Raw genomic sequence first — 26,599 nt, forward strand, 5'->3', positions numbered from 1 at the left:
ATATTAGTAAGTTATGACACTATAATTTTTCAAAATTTTATAAGATATACTTAAAACATTTAAAATTGAGTGGAAAACTTAATACCTTTAAGATTTTTATGTCTTACGGCCAGCAAAAAATATTTTTAATGGCGAAAAAGAAAATTTTTCTTAATTATTGTTGAAACTGAAATTTTTAATAATAAGAATACTTTGGTGACAAAATTCTGAATTTTATACTTATATTTTGTATGGTTTTTTTAACGTCAATTTTAATTTTAAGTTTAAAATTATGGGATTTTACTGAGGATTCTACTGATTCTAGAATTCCAAATCTATTGACTTCACTCTGAATGCGGTTTTATTCACTGTCATCTGTGGCTGTAACAACTCAAAGTCCAAATTCTTTGGTTTCAAAACTTCCAATTTTGAATGCAATACAATCTTTTTTAAAAATTATATACTAAAATACCCAATTCCCAAAATTTTGCGCTTCTATCAAGTTCTAGAAATAAATGTCTTTTAAATTAAATTTTAAATTAAAAAAACTAATTTTAAGAATTTAATTGAAAGTGTTATGGAAGTATTTAAAATTATTTTTGAATTAAAGTAGTTTTTTGGCATTAGGTAGTTGAAACGGCAATTACGTTGAATTTTTTATAACTGTTGGAATTATTTGAAATTACAATAATTATTTATTTTAGAATTACTAAAATTAAGCTGTAATAAGGAAATTATTCTAATTAATCTGGAATTACTATGCATTAATGCGCATATTTTGATGGAATTTCTGGAATGCTTGAAATAAAACTTATTGAATTTTCATAGAATTACTTAAATTTATTTGAATTTTTTTGGAATTAATCTGAAATTACTATGTGCTGTTGGAATATTTTTGGTACGTTTTTACTCTTATTTGATTCAGATTTCAGTTTAATTCTAAGATATTGGTTACGAGATTTATTAAAAAATAGGAGTTGCTATTTCAAAATTTACTCCAGTAAAGGACGCATGGACAAAATCTAAAAACTTAATGAATTTGACAGTTATTAGACTATATTTTAGTCGTTAAATAAAAGCAGTGGATGTTGTGACTTAGTTTGACCCTACCATGATTATTTTCATTTCATAAAGGTGACAACCCAATCCTATCTCTGAATGATTATCGTGATTAATTAAAAAAAATCCAAATATTTATTTGGAAGTGTTATGCTCATGAACGATAATCACAAGAACCTTGAATTTGTATTAAAAAATATTTTCCAAACATTAATTATAAAAATCTAATTGGGTTCATATTCTAATTGGCTCATTTAAACCTAAACCGATATTAATTATTTACTATTAAACGAATTCTCAAAACCATATTTTCCAAAAAAGATATAAAAATAATAATACACGTAATTTAAAGGAATATTACAAAATAAGCTTAGAGGTTTATTAATTTTTTTGATTGATTTTGATTTTTGTTTTTTTTAATAATTCATAATTACTGACTTGCTTGTATATTAAAGCAGTAGTATGCCTATCATAATTTAATGATATTGCAGGCTGATATTTTAGGGCTTATGTTAGAAACTTTTTACCTTATAATATAGCTAAGGCCAGTTAACAAAAAGCTACATTAAAATTTAATACGTTTTTTTAAAAGTTAACAACGCCAATTCATCAATCAAATTGTTTCAGTTTAATCACGTGACTAGATAATTACGGATTTAATTGAAGATTAAATTAATAATGCTGTATAAAACTAACAAACTCAGTAGACCAATTAAAAGGGTCCAATTTGGTCATGTGAGCAGTTAATCACGCATTTAATTGCGAATTAAATTAATGAAGCTTTTATAACCGGGCCCTGGAATTTTAAAATTTTGTAAACAGTCCAATTTGACCATTCTGGGCTTAACTAAATTATTTCAGTTTCTGGAACTAGGAGAATTTGGCGCCAAGTTTGAAATTTTAAGTAGTAATCACTTTTTTTTATAATAAACTACCTAAAAAGTAAATAAAATCTTATAGTTTGACAATTGTTGACCATTTTGCAAAACATTCTTGATAAACCATGAAAATTACAAAGTAAAATTTTTTTTGCAATTATTTAAAAAACTGTAAAGGATATTAGCTGTTCCAAAACTATGTAAACGCCAACTTCGTATTGTCTCTCAAAATTAGCTAATATAAATGATTTATGCACTTCAGAAAATCAACAGCTAATATAATTTAAAGTTTCTATGAGAGACTTAATCACTAATATCTTTATTTAAAAAAATAGTTGGAAAATACCACGTTGGCGTTTACATAGTTTTGAAACAGCCAATAGGTAGGTATAATACATAATGATAAAAGTTACTATAAATGTCGATGTTCCTTCCATTACCGTTAAGAAAATAAGCTCGTTCTATTTAAAAAAAAACTGAGTTATAGCCGTTGATTTGGATCGTATACAAAATTTTAAAGCTCTATGCTTATACAGGATGATTCTTTAAGGGTCTACATTAAAAACTTTTTAACTTTTAATAAAACTAATGATATTCTAAATGGCTGAGCTTTCGAACTACGCCAACTTAAAATTTTTAAATACTAGTAACCAAACAATTTTATTGCATTTTTGAATTCACCTTCTCAAACTGCGTAAAATCTACCCAAGTTGTTAGTACATATGTGTTATAGATTTTAACTTTGTAATTTTTTTTGTTAAAATGTTTATTTGCAAGGGTTTATTTAAAATATCACAGCTCTTGAACCGTTTGCGATAAGTGATTTTTTTCCATTCGATTATCAAAGTTTCGGAAAGCCTTCTAGAATTTTCAAAATTGTTAATTGTCAAAATTCAACGCTAGTATGATTTTTTCAAAATGGTTATTAAAAATTGGCTATGACTCAGTTTTTTCAAATAGATCGACTCTATTTTCTTAACGGCAATCGAAAGAACAAAAAAACAATAATATTTATGGTCTGCATTAAAATTGATGTTATTTTGATTGCCATTGAAAAAATAGGGTTATTCCATTTGAAAACACTGTTTTATAATAATTTATAATCATCATTTTTAAAATATCATAGTAGCCTTGCATTTTGACAGTTGACAATATTAATGATTTTAAAAGACCCTTCGAGTCTTTGGTTATAATGCAAAAAGAATGATTTGTTTATTGTAAAGAAATCAAGGGCTGTGATATTTTAAATGAATCTCTGCAATTGAAAATTTTCACAAAAAAAAATTGACATACTTCAAAAACTATGGGTACATTTTACTCAGTCCAAAAAAGTGATCTTAAGCATGCAATAGAAATAGGTGGTTACCATTTAAAATTTCAAAGTTAGCGCCAATTTTTTGTAGTTCCGGATTCCGAAAGTTTAGCAATCTTGAAAATAATTTAGTTGAACCCAGAATGGTCGATTTGAATTGTATACAAAATCTTAAATCTCTAGCTATATTAGAAGTTAAAATGTTTCTAATGTAGGCCGTAAAAGAATCAGCCTGTATTAGTAGTTACAAAGTTTTTAATATAGGAGGCTCTAAAGGAATCACCCTGTAGATCATTGAATATTGCGTCAATTAAAATATCTACACACAAATGAATAGGGGGATTCTAGGATTTAATTTTTTTATACATTATGTTTTTTCCTATTGGTAATAAATAACAAATAAAATCTTACTTTTAACTAAGAATTAAATTAATAAATAATATTATAACAATATTCCTATTTACTTGTGCATACTTTATTTTTTAACCATCATTTACTTTAAAGGACAGTGCTCTCTATTCTAAATAGGACGTACAGTCACAATCAAAACCTACCAACTGGACCGAATAGCAAAAGTCCAACTAAAATCTTTTAGGTTATAAATTTTAACAAACACCTAGTTTACGCAATATCGAGCTGCTTAAACATAAACTAAAACCGTATCATATCGAAAAGATTGGTAGCTGCACTTTTAAGGATGTCATTCTTTTTGACCGTGACTGTACCTATTAGGTATTAATACAATAATAAAGCAGTAGGAACAAAAATTGTGACGGGTAGCGTTTTTACAATTAGATAAAAAATAGTGATTCTATGTATTTTTTAGTTTTTGGTTATGTATGTCATAACTCATAAGTGGTGTAATTTGACACTTTTCAAGCGTTGAAGAACACTTGTTTTTCATAATTTTTCGTAACTGTAAATGGTCCGAAAAATGACTAAAATTGAGTCGAACACATTTTGCTATTTTCTATCGCGAAATATGTAAAACGTAGTTAACTTTTCGCCATAAGCATTTTTTCGTAAAATTTTGCTAAACCGGACTGAAAAATAATTAAGTTCAAATAAGAATACTTCACTAAGCACCGGCTTATAAAAGCGTCATTAATTTAATTCGCAATTAAATGCGTGGTTAACTGTACACGTGACCAAACTGAGCTAATTTGATTGATCTATTCGCGCTTTTAACTTTTAACAACGAATTAAAATTTAATGAAGCTTTTTATAAACCGGTTATTCTGGTTATTAATAATAGTGCGAAAACACATGCTCATAAAATTTTAGGGCTATCATTATGCAACGATGCGAGTTTTTTTTTGTTGGAACATTTTAATTTCTATGGGAAGCGTGTTTTAAGGAGTGTTTTAAAACAAAACAAGTTTATGACAAATAACTCCGTATGAGTTAGGATTTACGTTAAGGTTGTAATAAGAAAAATATTCCTTTTTTTATTTTACATCGAATGATATAAGAATGAATAGTGGTTACCATTTGGAATAAGCAAAATAAAAGGCTCCAAAGTTTAAGAAGAAAATAAATTGTAAACATCCTGCCATAAAAACAGGTGCTTACCATTTAAAATTTCAAAGTTAGCGCCAATTTTTCGTAGTTCCGGATTCCGGAAGTTTAGCTATCTTGAAAATAATTCAGTTGGACCCAGAATGGTTGATTTGAATTGTATATAAAATTCTAAATTTCTAGCTACATTAGAAGTTAAAAAGTTTCTAATGTAGGCCCTTAGGAGTTACAAAGTTTCTAGTATAGTAGGCTCTAAAGGAATCACCCTGTAGATGATTGGATATTGCGCCAAGTAAAGTATCTACACACAAATGAATAGGGGGATTCTAGGATTTAATTTTTTGATACATTATGTTTTTTGTTATTGATAATAAATTACAAATAAAACCTTAGTTTTAACTAGGAATTAAACTCATAAATAATATTATAACAATATCCCAATTAACTTGTGCTTACTTTATTTGTTCCCACACCTCGAAAATGCGATTGCTGTACAATTTTTATCGTTTCTTTCCCTTATCTGGGAAACCGTGCTGTATTTAGAATTAGTATGACGCTATATTTCTCGGGATGGAATGACAGGTTTCGGTGTCGTCTTGCAATTTTTTCGACGGCTTTTATCTGTAAAAGCGTGCCTGAATCAGTTTTATGTGATATATTTATCGTTATCGTCTGTGAGGAGTCGGTTAATCTGCATATCGAGATTAGTCTGAGGGTGATCGGCCTCAACGGCCACTAAAGGCCTCCATTCTTATGCTAATCAGGCGGTTTAGCAGTGGTCAGTACCGGGGATGGAACATTCTGCCTGCATCAGTGCATTGATCTAAGATGACGACCAGTGCACTCCACCAAGGACTCAAACAACTAACTTGCTTCGAGAAACATCAAGAGGAGTCATTGTAATTAACACTTGTGATTGAGCACAATAGCACTACGAGTATTTATAGTCAAGAGTGTTACATAACATAGGTACTCTGGAATTTTTTCTAATTTTGATAATACATAATAGCTTCCCACGAGTAGGTATATTGTTATTAATCTATAACCTCTTATAAAAGACAATTACTTGTGTTTGCATTTAAAAAACACACTTAACATTTAAAAGGTCTCATTTTTTGTGTTTAAATCTTGCAAGGAATGTTCATTTCTGTGGTACACTAATTTTTTTTGCTAGAATGAAACGTTTTCAATAAGTTGAATGTAAAACATATTTGCAACATAAGTCGATATAATTTTTTTGTTGAGCGAAACAAAACAATAAAAAACAAAAAAGTTAGAATTAGATATGAGAGTAAAAACATTTATAAAAAATTCTAACAAAATTCTAAAAACATGATATCACAGAAACATTTGAATAATAATTACTAATTAGTAATTATATTACAAATGTTTAAAAAGAAAATAACTGAACTCATCAGATTTGGAAATGGTATAAGCTCTTGAAAAAATTTGGTTAATTTTAATGTAATTTATAATTTCAAATAAAGGTCTAATTAATAATAATTATATCACATTTTTATTATTTTATTTAAAAAAATAATTCGATAAAATGCGACATTGGCATTTATAGTTTTGAAACAGCTAATAGTAAATTTTGTGATAAATAAATACTTAGTATGCAAAATATTATGGGTTTAGCAACATTTATCCCATCTTCTAACATTTATTTAATTTGATAAATAAAGGTTGGATTTTTTCCAAAATTTTGACTTTAGTAGTATTATGAATGCAGGTTTTTAATTTAATTGTATTTGACTGTTTTATTTATTTTTTTTTGTTCTAGTTTATTTAATTCTTCTAGAATTTTGTAAAACCTATTCCGAGTTTTCGCTTTTTTTAGAAACAATGTCAAAGCAGATTCTCCGTTTCTTTGGACTTAGTTTTTGGGTTAGTCATTACTTTTTTTAATTTGTATAAAGTTTGGGAGTAAAATTGTGTCTTTAGGTTTTCTCGTCTATTTGAATAAATTTAGTTTAAAAATTTTTAAACTCGTACGTATTTCGATTTTATAGGATATTAACTGTATCATAATTATTAGATTTGAAATTTTGGAAAATTTTGTAAATATACTGCAGTTTAAGATACGCACAAAATTTCTATCTTTTTTTATAATAATTAGTTTAAAAAAATCTTCGAGAAGGTTGTTTTTACATATAGATAGTCCAGTCCTCTTATCCTTTTGGTAAATATAAATAAAACATTAATAAAATTAACATAACTTAAATAAATTATACATAATTACTAATAAAAAGGCTTTATATTTCTCTTCGTGTCTTATTTTAAAGTGAGTAATTGTCAATGATGATCTACAAAAAATATATACAAACTTTACTAATAATTACGCTTAAAAGTCATATATTTGTTATGGGTTATTGTTTTTTATTTTTATAATTTTTTTTTCTACATTTTGACATTATAGTGTTTATAGGTAAGCAGTCGTTTGCTTTTGAGTTTTAACGTTATTTTGAATTTTTTTAAATACCAGCCGACAATTTGTTTACTGTTTTAATTGCATATACTCTTCTATCGTTCTGGTGAGTACTACAAAAAATCACCAAAACAAAGTAAAAAGTTAAAGAAGTTTATAATTTAATACAAACAGCTTTATCTTTCTGTCCTTACACAATTTTATTTTAATTTTTTTGTGTTTATGTTTCGATGTTTTATCTAATAGGGCTAGTTTACAGAACATTTTAATCTCAATTAAAATTTAATTTGGCTTTCTGTAAACCGCTCTTTAATGTTTTTTTTTTTATAAATATATGTAACTTTTTCTATTCTTTTTTAAAATCAATTCATTATAAGAATCTATTTCTAGTATTATTTTAAAACAACGAATTACGAATTTTCATCACAAAAGAATTATAGAAAAAATTTGAAAAATTTACTGGAGTATAAATAAAATTACAAATTATTTGTAGCTAACACTAAAATCTGTGCGATTTTTAGTTTTTTAGATAATGGTAACAATATACTTTTAGAAGACTCACCCTGTATATGAAAAACTTTTGTCTCTTATTAAGGCAAAAACAGAAAGGTGAAGTCTTTTGTGTGTGGTTGTCCATAGTTATTTATTATATTATACTTATAATTGTTTATTTTATTTTATTTTATTTTTTTATGATTACTAGAAAGATCTGTACTATGGTATCAAAATGTAGAGTTTAAAAAACAAAATCGTGGTGTTCTGTCTCTATATAAAAAACAAACACTTCTTACAAAATAAAGGTAAAACGGAACGACAATGTCTTTTTTAATTATTTTAATTTCTTTATTTTATTTTATTCTTCTTATAATTTTGTTATTGAATATTATTATTATTTCTATTTGCTAGAAAGATAAAAGAATGTACTACCACACACATTAAAAAAGTTAACCTTTCATTTCAATAAATTCAAATGACATTTTATTTCTATTATTAATTCTCTCGTAACAAATGAACTTTTCGCTACAAAAGTTTGGAAAAATTCTACAACCATGTCTTTTAAATATATACACTAAATTTTGATTAACAACCAGTTTGAAATGAGCTCGATATTAATCTGTGTTTTAAGTTTTCAAATTCTTCACACCTTCATGTCTTTTGAAAAAGACAGGGTATGGTGTTTTTTTAATATTTTTTTACGCTTCAAATTCTAAACTTGCCCGTTTTTTTATGTTTTTATATCTAAAATTCTAATAAAATTATTGACTAAGAAAAATTTAAGTGATACAAATTAACAAAATTGTGTGTTCAAAAATTGGTTTGTCTTTTTGTCTGTTTGAAAACTTTAAGATTGTGAAATTTAGCAAAGAAATGCATAGGTACGTACTAGATAAGGAAATGAAAAAAAAGTTAAATTAAGAACAACATTAATTCTTTAAAAGTTTTTGTTGATATTTCAATCAGTGTGATTAAATTATTTAACATTATTTATTTTTTGATGAAAAAGCTGATTTAATTTCTTCATTAAATAATATTAATTAGTAATTATTAAGTAATTTACCTACTGGTTGCATTACTAACATCTACAGGGTGAACAAAATTAATCATAATTTTGAGTTTTTTCGGTTAAAGCTAGTTTGTTGCCTTGGTGGAGTGGCATGGTTCTTTTGATGGGGTTGTGGGCATTGTCCTTTGCACCGTGTGGGCATCAGGTAGACTACCGTCTCGTCTGCCCAACAAGGTCATTTCCCAGGAGCATCCTGCTATTGACCCGAGCTGATGGGCGTTGACTTATTTTTGATCGAAAGTGTTGCACTCTTGAAAATAAGAAAGTGCAAAGTGGTTTTGGTTTTAGCGCCATCGCATCGCAGGAATATAGGCCACAGCACACATTCACTCTAATAATCGCCTGCTGCATCTCTGATTTCACCCGATTATAAATAGTAAGTAGTTTAGAGAGAATTTATTGCGGAAAAGTGCTCCAGATTGTGGGCTTGCTTTTGTCCATGTAAACAAACAACAACAACTGGAGGGTTTTTGCCACTTTTTCAAGATGATGAAGAAGAAGAAGACGAGGGGCAACGGCCTAACATCGAAAGGTCGTCAAGGCAGTGAAATCAGAGGGTCAGTGTCCTTTATGAAAGTACACACAATGTGCGATGTTGGATGATAGCAGTCACTTTTCTGAAATCTCGAACATATCTAGGCCAGCGACCCACTTAACGCCAACAATTGGGTTATGCGTTTTTATCATACGAAGAGTAATTGGTAGCAAGGCCTCGAGTTCAAGGGTGATGTGTTGAGCGAAGATTTCCGATCTCTACACCGCAGGAACTGGAGTTTCTTCGCGTGTCATCCACGTACGATTTATTCAGTCAACACCAACACTTCTAATAAAAAATCGCACAAAATTATTCGGAGACACAAATGACCGGAAATGACAATATTACTCGAGATGTCAGCTGGATTTAGGTGAAGGTCGAGTTATGTGGCTCACAATTGAAATAATTAGATAATGCATCGTGTTAAATAATAGATTATGTTTCAGGCGATACTTTTTTTGTTCACTTACACATACATTCATTTATTTTCGTTGGCTTAAAAAAGAATGACACCCTTACAAACCGGCCCGGATTTTTCCGCACTGCGGTGTTTTTTACTTTGCAACAATAGCTAGGGACATTTAATAGGTTGGTACCGCCACCGTTGAGATGGAAACGATACTTTTTTTTTATAATAACTGACAGTTCATGTCAATTAGATGATTGTTTTATCGGTTACCAATCTATCAGCAAAAAGAACTAAATTATCAAAAAAAATATTTTTAATTTCTTTTTGAGATATTCGTTACAAAAAATATTGTACTTAACTTGTTTGTAAAGCAATTTCCAAACTCGTTAGGTAAATAACTATTTCAGTGTTTATGTGTTATTAATTTATTTGTTCCTAAATTATGGAAATATTAAACAAATCTTAGGATGAAATATGTGGGGGATTGATACTCCTTGCATGAATTGTGCAAAATGTTTTTAAATGTATAGAGTGGTCCAGCTCAGCACCTGTCCTCTGCAGCTCAGTTATTAGTAGAGTTGGACTTGATATTTTGTAAACGTTATTTATACTCTAGGACGAAATACAGGCTGACCCAGGGGTGCGTAATCGGTCTATAACTTTTTTGCTATTGAAAATATTGCGATGCCGTTTTTATTATCCGATAGATCAACTTAAAGTCCATAAACTAAAAATATTTATATTTTACACAGGATGTTGTTATACAGGTTATACATCAACCAAAGTTATGTTTTTTTGTTAAAGGAACACCCTATATATTTTTACATAATTAGATTTTACGTAAAAAAATAATGGTACTTTGTAGAAACTGTTATAGGCCTATCTCGTTTTGTTTCGGAATTATTCAACTTTTCATTATAAATAAAAAAAAATTTAAAATCACTGTGAAGCCGCCAATGACTATTTTCCGACAAATTTTCGACAGAAAAACTTAGAATATCTTACAGTTTTAGCAAATAGTCGATTTTTCGTTATAACGCACAGATAATATACAGGGTGTGTCATAACGCAAAAAGTTGAATAACTCATTTTTTTTCAAATGGAACATTTGTATTGTATTTGTTTACACCTATCAATAGCAATTTTGATAAGCTTTCTAATGATGTACGGTTTGTAAAGCAAATTTAAAAGATTTCTCGATATTTTCAAACAAAATTTATTTTATTACAAAAAAAATCAGTAAAATTTTTGTTTTACAAGAATTACTTTTCTTGGTACAATTGAGAATTAAAATAACACAATGTTTATAGCAATATTAATATTCATCATAATTCCTATGGAAGAACAATTAACAATAACAAAAATGAACATTATTATTAAAAAATACTAAATAATAATAAAATAATAAGTAATAAAAATATTAATATTAAAAAACTTAAAGTGGATGTTCAAATAAATCACCATTTTCCTCGATACAAAACGACAATCGCCTTTCAAAAGACAATTTGATTCTTGCTAGCGTGTCTTGGCGGATGGACTGAAATGCTTCAGAAATTCTATTCCTCATATCTTCAGCCGTCGTTGGTTTAACGCTATAAACTTTGTCCTTTACATTTCCCCATAAAAAAAAAGTCCATTGGTGCTAAATCGGGCGAGCGAGGTGGCCAAGCAATAGGCCCTCCTCTTCCTATCCATCTATTTGGAAAAGCTTCATTCAAATACTGCCGAACAATTCTATGATAATGCACCGGAGCACCGTCTTGTTGCAGCCATAACTCCCTTCTTGTATTCAGATCTACATTTTCCAATAGGACAGGGAGATTTTCCTGCAGAAATTGTAGGTACTGGGCACCAGTGAGAACACCATCAAAGAAAAATGGACCTATTACATGTGTGCCAATAATTCCCCTCCAAACATTTAGTAGTAGTGCATATTATGTCTGTTCACACTTCCATTACTTTTAAATGTCGCTTCATCGGTAAACAGAATTTTGTTTATAAAATTTCTATTTTCGCCAATCAAATTAAGCATAATGTCAGAAAAATTTATCCTTTTTCGAAAATCTTCTTCATGTAGTTGTAATTCTAAATGATATGGATGAAATTTATGTTTTAATATAATCCTGTTGATGCTGCTTTGTGAAATGTCTGTTTGCCTAGAAATTTTCCGCGTGCTTAAATTCGGGTTTTCTTCTAACATGAGCAGAACATTTAATTCAGTGTCCTGATCAATCCTCTCTCCAAGTATTTCTTTCGTTTCGTACTTGGTGCTACCAGAGTTCTCAAATCGGTCCTTTAGCTTTTGAAAAGAAAGAACTTGTGGTGTTCTTACATCAGGATATTTTTGACGATTTTTGGCTAACAAAACATTTCGATCGGCTTCACCAATACAGTAAACCATGTTGATTAATTCTTGCTGAGTAAAATTCATTGTTGCATCAAACAATTAATAACACTAGCGAGATAGATAACTGTCACACTTTGAAAACATTGTGGCAACAACCCACTTGAAAAATTGATTTTTTTGTAATAAAATACATTTTTTTTGAAATCTCGAGAAATCTTTTAAATTTGGTTTACAAACCGCACATGATTAGAAAGCTTATCAAAATTGCTATTGATAGGTGTAAACAAATACAGGGTGTTCCATTTGAAAAAAAATGAGTTATTCAACTTTTTGCGTTTTGGCACACTCTGTACATTATCTGTGCGTTATAATAAAAAGTTGACTATATGCTAAAACTACAGGATATTCTAAGTTTTTCTGTCGAAAATTTGTCGAAAAATACTCATTGGCGGCTTCACAGTGATTTTTTAAATGTGGGTTGTTTTTAGCACAAAAAGTTGTTTAATTCCGAAACAAAAAAAGATAGACCTGTAATAGTTTATACAAAGTACCATTATTTTCTTACGTAGAATCTAATGATGCAAAAATATATAGGGTGTTTCATTAAAAACAACATAACTTTGGTTGATCACTCTGTATAACAACATCTTGTATAAAATATAAATATTTTTAGCTTGTGGACTTTAGATTGATCTATCGTATAATAAAAACGGCATCGCAATATTTTCAATAGCAAAAAAGTTATATATCGATTACGCACCCCTGGGTCAACCTGTAAGGATTACTGTTAAAAAAATAAAAACCAACAAAATTTCGTTTTACACCTTTAGTTTTAAAAATTATTGAAAAATAGAAAGAACTTTTTTTAACAGGATAAGGTTTAACAGACTTATTGATTAAGTTTGATTGATCTGAATTACTACATGGTGTCTAAAATTTATTTTCAAACTTCTTAAACTTTATAGCCTCTTATTTTGCATATTTCAAATGACAACCTTTTTTTATTTGCAAAATTAAAAAAGCAAAACTTTTTATTATTACACCCCTATTGCAAATCCTAACACATTTGGAGTTATTTTCCAAAATTCTTAATCATGTTCGACTTTTAGTCATTAAAGCCATTTTTCATTGACAGAATGAGTTTTTAGCAAATAACTTCGAATGTGTTAGGATTTGAAGTAAAGTTGTGATAACAAATATTTTTTGTTTTTTAATTCTGCATAGACATAAAAAGAAACGGTGTTTCAATTATCTTCGATATGTATTCATTAAATTTGTCATTAAAATAGTTGACAAAATAAGTTTTTTTCCAATAACTCGGAATTTGTTATGATTTATGTTAGGGTTGTAATAAAAAAAGAGGTTTGTTTTCTAATTTCTTATCAAATGGTATAAATATAAACAGGGGTTGCCATTTGTAATAAGTAAAATAAAAGGCCCTAAACTTTAAAAAGTATGAAAAAAGTTGCAAACACCCTGTAGTAATTCAGTTCAATCAAACTTAACTGACAAGTCTATTAGACCTTCTTCAAGACGTAAGTACTAGAAATGTCATCAGGGAAGCACCGTTTCTACTTTTTATTAATTTTTAAAACTACATTTTATTTTTTTTTTGAACTAATCTCTAAACCGATTAAAACACTTTAAGGACATGTAAGAAGGTAAAAAGGCATTCTAATGAGCACAAAAAAATAATAGCATGCCGTTAAAAAATATTATTATGACGTCATATTTTTTGGGACACTCTGTATATTCAAAAATATCTTTTTGAAGTATAAGTAACAAAAAAGTTATATATATATATATATATATATATATATATATATATATATAGATCCTAGGCATATAACCTCCGCTATTTCCGAAATTAGCGACAATACAATGGTTTTTTAAATCGAGCACTCTTTATTTCTGCATTTTTGGATTTAGCTTTTAACACTGATGTTTTTACGTTAAATTGCTATTGGTCGGTTTTGCTTAGATTTTGAAATAATTTATTTTCATTCACTAAAAACATAAAATATTATTATAAATTATCAACATGTATTACTTTTATTACCATTAAATTATAATATAATATAATGTAATTTAAGTTTTATTTATACAATTTGTTCTTTTCTTGGTCTGTTTTAGAGTCTAAAAATGGCTTAAAACTTCAAAAGCTTTATGAACAGCATTTTTATAAATTATTTTTTATTTCAAAAACGAATTGTTACACAGATTCAGCATTTGGTATTAAATATGTAGTTGTAGATTATGATCTTATTATTGGAAATTATAATACTTTAAATTTTTTTAACTTGTATGAAAACTCTAATTTATTATAATTAATCAAGCTGAAGAATAAAATAATCAAACTTCGAACAGTAATTATTTACATAGAATTTTTCTAAAATTCTTTACAATAAACGTTAATTAATAAAAAATATTGAAATATTGATTCATCAAAGATGGATGGGAACTACAGGGAACCAAAGATTTCCCTGCTCAAAATAGAGCGATTTACCTCTCTATACCAAGTTGCACCGTTTAAAAGTTGGAGGGCGTCAAAGTTTAAAAAATATTTTCGTTTCTTATTAGTAAGTCTTATTTTTGGAGCAATTTTTTAAACTTGTAAGAGTTTTGTATCGGTCTTGGTTTTGGAGTAAAAAAATAATTCCTGTCGACGTGTAAAAACTTAAAACGTTTGCCCATTTATTATTATCGATTTTTAAATTTATTTTTTTTTAATTTTTGCTTCAATTCTTTTATGTACAGTCACGATCAAAAAGAATGACACCCCTACCAACCGGGCCATAGCGCAAAAGTCCGACTAACCTATTTTAGGTCATAAATTTCAACTAACAGGTTCGTTTACAAGTCCAGCTAGTTAACAAAATATCCAGCTGGTTTATAAATTAGTTAAACATACACGTTAACTGTATCCTATCGCGGTTTTAAGGGTGTCATTCCTTTTGATCGTGACTGTACGTGTATGTTAAATAACAATAACGTAATTTATTGTTAATTTAAATGAAAAAAAGGCATTTTTTCATAAATTTTGTTACTTAACTAACTAATAAATTTATAATTATTTCAAGGAAATTAAAATGTACAAAAATTAAAAAAATACATACATAGAGAGAAACATAAGTATTTAACAGCTAACGCCGATTTCAGTCCAACTATTTTACAACGTAATAAAATTAGGGCATTAACAATATTTTTTTTAGTTTTTTTAGATATTTTCTCAATGCAACAATAAACCGACAGTTAAGGTTTTTTTTGTTTTTTCGAAATATTTTGATAATCTAAAATCAATTTTCTTCTCCAAAAACGCATCCTCAATTTTTCTGATTTCTGCTTGTGAAAAGTTTTTGTTTTTGTTTCTTTAACTTATTAAGTTTTTCTTGTTTTATAATTTTTTAATAAACGACATTAAAACAGCATTACGTTTACGTTGTATAATAAGTGCATTAAATGGTACCGCAGTCAATGAACTTGCAAACACACTAAAATGGCCGTGATAGTTGCATAATAATGTTTTGAAAAATATTTCTCATTTGCGAAACCAGGTTTGTTAATTGTGGTAAAAAATTACCACAATTAACGCAAATCAAGTTGTTGAACTCATCCAGACTGTTTTCTAATCCAAAGTTTAAAAATTGACTAACAATCAAATTATTAATACTTTTCTTCTTATTGGAAGTATTATTAATAGTATCATCTGTAATTGTAATGGCTGGAAGTCTGCAAGTAATTAATTTAAAACTGTAAACATGATAATGACTTTCACTGTTATTTAACCAAAACATTCTTGTAAATCTTAAATGGAATTACCAAATATCCACTTCAATCGTCAATTTCCGAACTTTTCCAGATCCTATTGAAAGTCAGTTGTGTTTACCTAAAATATTGGTAAAAGGCAGCAAAGTGGAGCGTTACACTTAAAATTCCAAATCGTCCATTGTCACCTGAAACTCATCGATTTTGGTGATTTTTCCATCGATTTGCTACGGATTTTTTCGTGATTCAAGGTCGTTGATATAAATTTAGATCGTTGTCAGTGAGTCAGGGTTAAAAAGATAAATATATTTAGGCCAAACGCTGAATGGAGAAGCGATTAGATGTGTGTATCTCCACAGCTCCATCGTTCATAAACTGGGTTAATTGCAACAATGATTGAAATTATTGTCATGTTGTAAGGTAAATAATGCAAGCTGTTGTTAACAAATAAACCGATTCAAATTGCGACGAGATTTTTTTTAGATTGATGCTGTTACATAAACGCAACGGACGTCACTGATTTGATTAATATAAAAATAGTTACTTTTTTATCGAAAGAAATATGTGGGTGACCTAAATATTCGATACATGTTATTAAAAACATTTTACGCACAGAGTCTATCATCAAAGCATGACTGATGCGTATTTTCAGCCACCACATGCGAAGATTGGATGCTAATTATCTATGAAAAAATTAAAAAAATGTGATTTTGTGAAGTATAAAGAAGAATAAAAAAGATTAAAAATTGGGGAGAAATCACTGACATTGACTTCTCCCATTTTTTTATTACTTACTTTGATTATTATTTTATACATAGTTTGTTTTTTGTTGTTGTTGTTGAATGGTAATGTAGCAATAAAAATGCTTTTAATTTTACGCCAAACAGCGATAGATTCTAAGATTTTCTAATTTTTGTTATATCCAAATAGCTTTTTTACAAAAATAATTTAGTTGAAAATAATTAGAACAATATCCTGATTTTTCGATAATAAATAGAAAAAACCTAATTTAGGCATTTGGTTGGTATGAAATTTTAAAATCGTTCATTAATGTTTAATTAGTGATATTTATAAACAAATAATCAAGAATCCACTAATTTGATTCAAATTTGCTGCAAATAACATCCAAATTTGAAGAAATCGCTGTAGTGGGGTACAATTTGAAAAAAGAACTAATAACTAGAAAACCAAAAGGAATTTTGAAAAATTGTATTTTTAAATCATATACTAATTGCATTTTTCGTGAGGTTCAGACACAAAACGCTTGGTTTCATACTTTTATCTGAGCCTGTAGGTGTATTAAAAAACTTAATTACGATTTAATTTATCAAAAATATTGATTTTTGTTTTTAGTACCTACGCAAAGATTCCGACAACTTTAAGTCACTAAAATGATTTAGGTGATTTTTTTGATCAATGGTCGTCTATCGCACAATGCGAATTTAACACTTAATACTTTTTATCAGTTAGACCTTGGAAAAAAAATATAAGAAGTAAATCATCATATTCACCAAACTATTTTGCCGAGTTGCTCGTTCAGGTTTATGATATAATTTAATATGTTTGTATTTAGTCGCATTTTGTCAGAAAACGAAAAGTTTTGTCTACAAATATTTAGTTTTTACTCAGTTTTGTAGTAGTTATTGGAGTCCAAACTATTTAACATTACGAACCTAACACCCAAAATAATTTCAGAATTTTTTTAAATTTGTTATAGAGCGATCAAATGAAAGATTATTATTGTATTATTTCTACTTCTACGAATTCTACTGACTGCGCCAGTTATAAAGTCAAAGTTTATCAAAAATAAATTTTGATCAAAAATTCAAAACGTTTTTTTTGAATTAGGTAATTAGTATGGTTTAGGTACAATCACGATCAAAAAGAATAACACTTCTATAAATCTACCGAGTCGCAAAGGGCTGAGGCTAAACCCTAGCATTAAATCAAATATGTATTAAAAAAAGTCGAAAAGCGCAACTGAAATCTAAAACCTAAAAGAAATCATTTTAGTTATTAATATTAAATCAAACAAGCAAAAAAAATAAAAATTCAAAAACTGCAACCGAAATCTAAAAACAAAAATAATTCAGCAGTGTAACATTTTTTAAATGGGGAAAAATATGTTAATTACTATTTGAAAAAAATATAGTATAGACTGGGTGTAGTCACCATCAAAAAGAATGACACTTCTATAACTCTACCGAGTCGCAAAGGGCTGAGGCCACACCTTAGCATAAAATCAAATATGTATTGAAAAAAGTCGAAAATCACAACTGAAATAATTAATTTTTTTGGTTATTAATATTAAATCAAACATGCAAAAAGATAATTCAAAAACTGCAGCCGAAATCTAAAAACAAAAATAATTCAGCAGTGTAACATTTTTAAATGGGGAAAGATATGTAAGTTACTATTTGAGAAAAATATAGTATAGTTTGGGTATAGTCACGATCAAAAAGAATGACACTCCTATAACTCTACCGAATCGCAAACGCCTGAGGCTAAACCCTAGCATTAAATCAAATATGTATTAAAAAAGTCGAAAATCGCAACTGAAATCTAGAACCTAAAAGAATTCATTTTAGTTATTAATATTAAATTAAACTTGCAAAAAAAAATAATTCAAAAACTGCAGCCGAAATCTAAAAACAAAAATAATTCAGCAGTGTAACATTTTTTTAATGGGAAAAAATATGTAAGTTATTATTGGAAAAAAATATAATATAGTTTGGGTATAGTCACGATCAAAAAGAATGACACTTCTATAACTCTACCGAGTCGCAAAGGGCTGAGGCTAAACTCTAGCATTAAATCAAATATGTATTAAAAAGGTCGAAAGTCGCAACTGAAATCTAAAACCAAAAATAATTCATATTAGTTATTAATATTTAATCAAACATGCAAAAAAATAATTCAAAAACTGCAGCGGAAATCTAAAAACAAAAATAATTCAGCAGTGCAACATTTTTTAAATGGAGAAAAATATGTTAGTTACTATTTGAAAAAAATATAGTATAGTTTGGGTATAGTCACGATTAAAAAGAATGACACTTTTATAACTCTACCGAGTCGCAAAGGGCTGAGGCTAAACCCTAGCATTAAATCAAATATGTATTAAAAAAAGTCGAAAATCGCAACTGAAATCTAACACCTAAAAGAATTCATTTTAGTTATTAATATTACATTAAACATGCAAAAAAAAATTATTAAAAAACTGCAGCCGAAATCTAAAAACAAAATTTGGTAAAGATAACGTGTACCCGCTTATGGGTACAAAAATAAAAATTTTGAACAATTTTCCGTGTGATAGGAATGGACCATTTGAACAATTTAAAACAACAATGAAAATTGTTGCTACAATTTATATTTTTTAGCAACAATTTAAACAATTTAAACAATTTTAGCAACAATGAAAATTGTTGCTACAATTTTTATTGTTGTTTTAAATTATTTAAATGGTTCATTTCTATCACAGGGAAAATTTTTCAATATTTTTATTTTATTTTATTTTTAATTAAACACTGACTGGCTCGTTTACACAAAAGAAAGGAGGAAAACACAGAAAATTATAAATAAGAATTTTTTAAAATGTGATATAGAAAACTTGTTGTATTTGATGAGTTTTATTCATGGTGAAACTAGCACCTGATACACCCCTAAATCAAATATGTCTTTAGAAAAATCGAAAACCGGAACCGAAATCTAAAAACAAAAATAATTTAATAGTGTAGCATTTTTTTAATAAGAATGGGAAAAATATGTATGTTGCTTTTTAAAAATTAGTTCTGGTCTAGGTACAATCATCATAAAAAAGAATGACACATCTGTAACTCGGCTGGATCGCAAGGGGCTAAGTTCAAACTTCAGAAATAAATTTTTAGTTTATAAATGTCGTAAACTTTAATAATCACTTTTTCGAATGTTACATGAAAAAAAGTATTTTTAGCAAAACGGTGATTATTATTCGTTTGTTCGTCTGTAATTTTTTTAAATATATTGCCAAACTTATATATTAGCTGATTCAAAACTATAAAAACGCCAACGCCGCATTTTACCAAATTTTCTTGATATTTCTTTATATTTTATTTTATATTTCTTTATATTTTTTATTTTCTTAAATAAGATTGATGTAAATTGTAAAATAGCTCTTATTGAAACTATAAATTACATATGTTGTTATTTCCTTGAAGTGCGTAAAGAATTTATAACACCTAATGTCGAGAGAATATGCGACGTTGTCGTTTTTATAGTTTTTAAACGACTAATAGGTTCGTTGCAGTAATATTTCAAGTACGAACTTTTTTCAATAATAGTTTTCTCGCGTCTGCGTAATGAAAACTAATTTTTGCAATAGGTAATTATAAAAAATTTCAAATCCATAACAACTGCAATCTGCCAGTTCTTAACCTTTAAAGGTCGGAAAACATTTGTCTTTAGATCTCTTGGTATCGAACGATTTTGCTGAGTTACTCACTCAGTTGATGCAATCCATCATATTTGCATTTGTTTCATTAAACGCAAATCTTTTTCTGAACACGTTCTAGTTCTCAGTCAGCTCAAACTAATTAACATGACCGGTATAATAAACTGAATTAAGTATTTCAGAAATTTTTGAGTAGGTACAAGATGGTGCATACTTTCGAACGCATACTCTAAATATTGAAAATTTTCTTCCTCCTCCACTTTCTGACCTCTCTATTTCCACTCTTTGACCTTTCACTTTTACCCTCGTTTTGGGACCAGCATCAATTTTTTTTCTGTCTCAAAATAAAATGGTAGACTTAATGTGTCTGGAATGTGGTGCTCGTACCATATTTGAATAAAAGATGCCAACTGTTAATGGTCTTGTGCATAACTTTGCATAATTGAATTTGATTTTCGCTCGGTGCATGCGAACTCCACTGTATCGTAAATTTTGAATGGTTTCGTTCTCAAGTAAGCTTTTAAATCAAAACGTTGGGGAAAAGCTTGCGCTTTTGATTTAATTTACTGTGAAGTATATAAAAATGTATAGTCAAAGAATTTGAGTTGGGCCGAAAACAAAAAAATAAAAAATGTGTTTTCTAAAGGTTATTCATAAAAATTTTTATAAGCTATTTACATGAGTTATTTTAAGGGAGTTTTTATCAGCTTTTTTTAAACCTAAGTTTAACCGTTTTCGAAATACAGGCTGGCCCAGGGGTGCGTAATCAGTCTATAACTTTTTTGCTATTGAAAATATTGCGATGTCGTTTTTATTATCCGATAGATCAACTTAAAGTCCACAAACTAAAAATATTTATATTTTATACGGGATGTTGTTATACAGGCTGATCAACCAAAGTTATGTTTTTTTAATGGAACACCCCATATATTTTTGTATAATTACATTCTACGTAAAAAAATAATGGTACTTTGTATAAACTATTATAGGCCTATCTTTTTTTGTTTCGGAATTATTCAACTTTTTGTGCTAAAAACAACCCACATTTAAAAAATCACTGTGAAGCCGCCAATGACTATTTTTCGACAAATTTTTGACAGAAAAACTTAGAATATCTTGTAGTTTTAGCATATACTCAACTTTTCGTTATAACGCACAGATAATCTAATGGGTGTGCCAAAACTCAAAAAGTTGAATAACTTTTTTTTTCAAATGGAACATCCTATATTTGCTTAGACCTATCAATAGCAATTTTGATAAGCTTTCTAATCATGTGCGGTTTGTAAACCAAATTTAAAAGATTTTTCGAGATTTTCAAAAAAAATGTATTTTATTACAAAAAAATCAATTTTTCAAGTAGGCTGCTGCCACAATGTTTTCAAAGTGAGACAATTATTTATCTCGCTAGTGTTTTTAATTGCTTGATGCAACAATGGATTTTACTCAGCAAGAATTAATCAACATGGTTTACTGTATTGGTGAAGCCGATCGAAATGTTTTGTTAGCCAAAAATCGTCAAAAATATCTTGATGTAAGAACACCACAAGTTCTTTCTTTTCAAAAGCTAAAGGACCGATTTGAAAACTCTGGTAGCACCAAGTACGAAACGAAAGAAATACTTGGAGGGAGGATTGATCAGGACACTGAATTAAATGTTCTGCTCATGTTAGAAGAAAACCCGAACTTCAGCACGCGGGAAATTTCTAGGCAAACAGACATTTCACAAAGCAGCATCAACAGGATTATATTAAAACATAAATTTCATCCATATCATTTAGAATTACAACTACATGAAGAAGATTTTCGAAAAAGGATAAATTTTTCTGAAATTATGCTTAATTTGATTGGCGAAAATAGAAATTTTATAAACAAAATTCTGTTTACCGATGAAGCGACATTTAAAAGTAATGGAAGTGTGAATAGACATAATATGCACTACTACTCAGTTGAAAACCCACACTAGGTTACGGCAATCGATCATCAGTACCGATGGTTGCTAAATGTTTGTGGGGGAAACCGATTACGCACCCCTGGGTCAGCCTGTATTTAGGGTTTTTTGAAAATTTTTGGATTTGCATCTGTCACTTAAAAAATCGGTAACTATCCTAGTTTTAGAGATTTGGAATTTATATTTGGAGAATTAAAAGAGAAAGCCTATATATCTTTCCCAGTGAGTTCGAAATTGGAGAAGAATTTAACAAACCCAAAAATTTAAAGGTTAAGTTTGGACAACTTTAAGTACCCATAACTTAATTTTTTCAAATGGGATGTTTTAATTTTATTTTACAAGATGGAGAAGAATTTTTTCTTTCTCGATCTGTATTAGCATTTCTTATATCTATCTGTGATAATTTTCATGTTATGTTGGTTTTTGTGACATTGTAGAATTTTTTTACTAACCACAGTTACAAAATCTGTTTAAAATTGTGTTATCTCAGTTATCTGTTTTGTAAAAACAAAATAAATTCATTGAATGTTGGTTTAAAAAACTTTAATGTTTTGCCGATTCCACGGCAACCTATGAGAAAAGGTCTATAGCAAATAAATTTCTCTTAACAAGAAGTTATTGTAACTTAAAACCTATTATAAGTATAAGGAATGCAAATGCAGACCGATCCAGAATTAAATTCTCTACGATTTATTGAATAAAAGCTTGTGATATTTTATTTAAAAAAATGAGTTATGGGTACTTAAGTTTCTGAGAACTTAACTTTAAACATTTGTGGTTTGTTATTTTTTTTAGAAATTTGAAAACACCAAAAAATATTTCCAAATTTTTAAAAATAGCAGAGTTACCAATTTTTTAACTGGAAAAAAACAAAAAATCCTACATATTTTGCAAACGGCTAAATTTAGGTATAGGTAAAGCTTCTTAAAACTACCTTAAAATAAAATAACTCTAGTAATCCAAAAACCCATTAAAAATTATTGCTTTAGATTTAAAATAAGGAAGTTAATAGCTATTTTTATTTATTTAGCTGAACCTAAGTAACTAAGGTTTCATACGAATTTTCAAATGGCTATCGTTATTAGAACTCTCAATACTTCAAATGTAGGGTTTAGACGGAACATCTTGTATAACACTTTAATAAAGAAATACAAATAATTCAACTAATTAAATTCTGAAAGTAATAGCAATTATGATGAAAAAATTATTTAATTATTATAAAACATAATTGTTACAATAGATCGTATAAAATGGAGTATTCTATTGTACTATTTTTTATATTAATTGATTGAGAATGTTTACATAGTTGTAATTGAAATGTAAATGTCGAGGTTTTCTATTACATGGTTTAAAACAAATTTTTTAATTATAATATGTTTAGTATATAAGTAAACATATTTCTAATGCATATGTTTTTTTACGTGTAAAAATGGTAGATTTATTACTAAACCTTGTTTTAACTGAATTTAACAATAATAATTTACTAATATATTTTTCAATTTTTGTTCTAATTTTTTTTATTCTTCGACACTCAAAATTTACGGTTTTTCTCCTGTGTAAGGAAGTTTTGACAACTTTTTAACATTTTTCTCAGTACGAAATGTCAGATTAGTTTTAACAAATTTAAAGCAATTTTAAGCCTTGTTGAGTCTAATTCGAAGAATAAAATCTTGTATCCAACTCGTTTTTGTGTAAATCGGTTCATTTATTTCGCCTCGTGGATGATAAACCACTCGTGAAATAAAGCGTCCAATTTACACACAAACTCATTAGATAAATAACTATTAACAGTTTATCTACTTACTATATTATGTGAAAATTTTCTTTTGCCGTTTGTTTAATAATATTTAATTCTGTATTAAAATTCAACTACTAATGCTTACTAGTTTATGACTACTACAAGGATTAGAATCTACCGATAGAATGTGTGAAGTGTGAGTGAGTTTATGAAAAATTGAAAATTCTATTTTTATGTTGATGTTAAATTTAAAATGTTGATATAAATTTTTTTTCTATGTCTATTATAAATTTTATTTTATTATTTACTTCATTAACAAATTTGTTAAAAAAAATATTTTTTATTTTTTCATCCCAAATAAATAAATAAATAATTGACCATTTGGTATTATTGAATAAGTTATTTTCAAAGTAATTCATACATACAGGGTGACCCAGGGGTGCGTAATCGGTCAATAACTTTTTTATTATGCAAAATATTGCGATTCTGTTTTCATTATCCGATAGAGCGACTTGAAGTCTACAAACTCAAAATGTTTCTATTGTACACAGGGTGTTGTATACAGGGTGGTGAACTAAAGTTATATTTTTATAAATGGAACACCCTATATATTTATGCATAATTAGATTCTACGCAAAAAATAATGTAACTTTATATAAACTATTAAGGGTCTGTCTCTATTCGTTTCAGAATTATTCAACTTTTCGTTATAAAAATGACCATTTTTTTGAATAATCACTGCAAGTCGCCTATGAATATTTTCCGGCAAATTTGCAACAAAAAAATTCAGAATATAATATAATATATTGGGTGTTCCATTTAAAAAAATATAACTTTGGTACACCACCCTGTATACAACACCCTGTGCATAATAAAAACAATTTTAGTTTGTGGACTTTAAGTCGATCGATCGCATAATAAAAACAGAATGGTAATATTTCAAATAGCAAAAAAGTTATAGACCGATTACACACCGCTGGGTCTTTGCTAAAACTGAAGAATGTGAATTTTTCATACTTAAACCATCTTTTTCTTCATCTATTCTAATAAATGTTGATTGGGTTATATCATCTAGTAAATCTGATTTCAATATTTTTTTAAAATTATTTTTAACAATTGATAATTTGGAACGGGTGTGTTAATAAATAAATTTATCGGTGACTTAATTGTTAGTTCAAATTTATTTATTTTTTATTTTTTCTAAATCTATTTTTTGTTTTCTTATAAATTTTTCTAATGTACCTATTATCAACTTTATTAAAATTTACGTTTTTTCCAAAAATTTATTATATATTCTGACCTATGTAATAAAACTATTGAATTTCTTTTATTATTTTTTACAATTATATCATCTTTTATTTTGTTTTTAATTTCATTCTTTTTATCATTGTTAGTGTTATTATTTTTATTTTTTGATGAACTTAGCAATATATCACAGCAATCTTTCTTCATTTTATGTTTTAAATCATTATCTAAAGGTTGAAGACAAGTCTCTATATTCTATATCTGTTATATAATTTATCAGCAACTCTCTTTCATTTCATGTTTCTGGCCATATGTCATTAGTATGTCACAAGTTTTAAAAGCGAAATTTACTCGAAGTAGACTTTTTTGTCATTTACAATAGTAATGCTTATCCATAACTTTGTTATGGCAAAAAACTAAAGTTACAACATTTCTGAGTAAATAAAAAAAATATGACAATTTAATAAGGATTTAACTCACGTTGAATTATCAGTAACTTATCAGTTACTTGTATCATCCCTTTGCTTTTAATTTTGTGTCTAATTGTTTTCATATAGTACTTCACAGTAACTTGTATAAAAACTGCAAGCTCTTCCTCAAGATTTTGATTTAGAGCCTTACTCGTATTTGAGTGGACTATAGACAATGTCATTATCCTTGCGATGTCGGTACTGCATTGAAATGGCAATGCACCGTCAGTGACCGTTGAAATGATTTTAATTCATTTACCTCGAGCAAGTGACCTTTAAAATATAAAAATCAAAACGATCACAATGACCTTTCAGCTGAGCGTAAATCGCATCTGAAGAAACGAGTTCTACAAACAAACGCGAGAGCAATGCTCATTCCAGGGGGTCAGAAACCCCCATTTCGGCGTGTGGGCAGATGAGGAAAAAATCCTCCACAGCTGGATTCTTGCCAATGGTAAAAATACAAAGCGCGATTTTTTTACGGGACGTCTGGCTATTGAATACGTTGAACCCCAGAAGTGGTTGTCCTTAGATTTTCATAAAAATGGATGCGTTGCTCTTAAGGTGCTTGACCCTACCACAAGTAGCCACACTGGATCACTTCTTTTCTTCGCACAAACAATTACACATTTATTTTATTCAGATTACATATTTATGAGGTGAGGAGCCGAACGATACTTTCGGCACAGTTTTCCAGTGTCTCCTCATCTGTAAGTTGCTTTATCTTTTCTCCGCTTTACTCGCATTCGCAGAACGATATCTTAACGGGAAAATGGGTCATCGCGAACTTGACCCTCTTGAATCACTTTTCCCGAATAAAAATTTGCTATTATTTCACAAGTGGAAGCGGCACGTTTTTCGTGTTTAGCGAAACCAGGCTCAAAAATTAACCCATTACGAAAAATATTGTATTTCAATCATTTTGTGTCAAAGAATCGGATTTATTGCTGTTATTATCGACGATTTTCAAAAGAATTG

At 28.3% G+C, this 26,599-nt stretch overlaps 1 protein-coding gene across 2 annotated transcripts in view; it reads left to right on the top strand.

Annotated features, from left to right (window-relative positions):
• phtm (phantom) overlaps window positions 1-26,599 on the top strand; it is a 102,698-nt gene that overhangs the window by 37,485 nt on the left and 38,614 nt on the right. The window contains exon 1 of one of the 2 annotated variants that reach the window (XM_064354673.1): window positions 26,310-26,331. The exons of the other annotated variant lie outside the window; for it this stretch is intronic. The gene's annotated coding sequence lies outside the window, so the exon portion shown is untranslated. Of the gene's footprint in view, window positions 1-26,309; window positions 26,332-26,599 lie in introns of those variants that run through there. 2 annotated transcript variants of the gene reach the window in all.

Source organism: Tribolium castaneum, chromosome 2 (assembly GCF_031307605.1).
Source record: "Tribolium castaneum strain GA2 chromosome 2, icTriCast1.1, whole genome shotgun sequence".
Classification (NCBI taxonomy): domain Eukaryota; kingdom Metazoa; phylum Arthropoda; class Insecta; order Coleoptera; family Tenebrionidae; genus Tribolium; species Tribolium castaneum.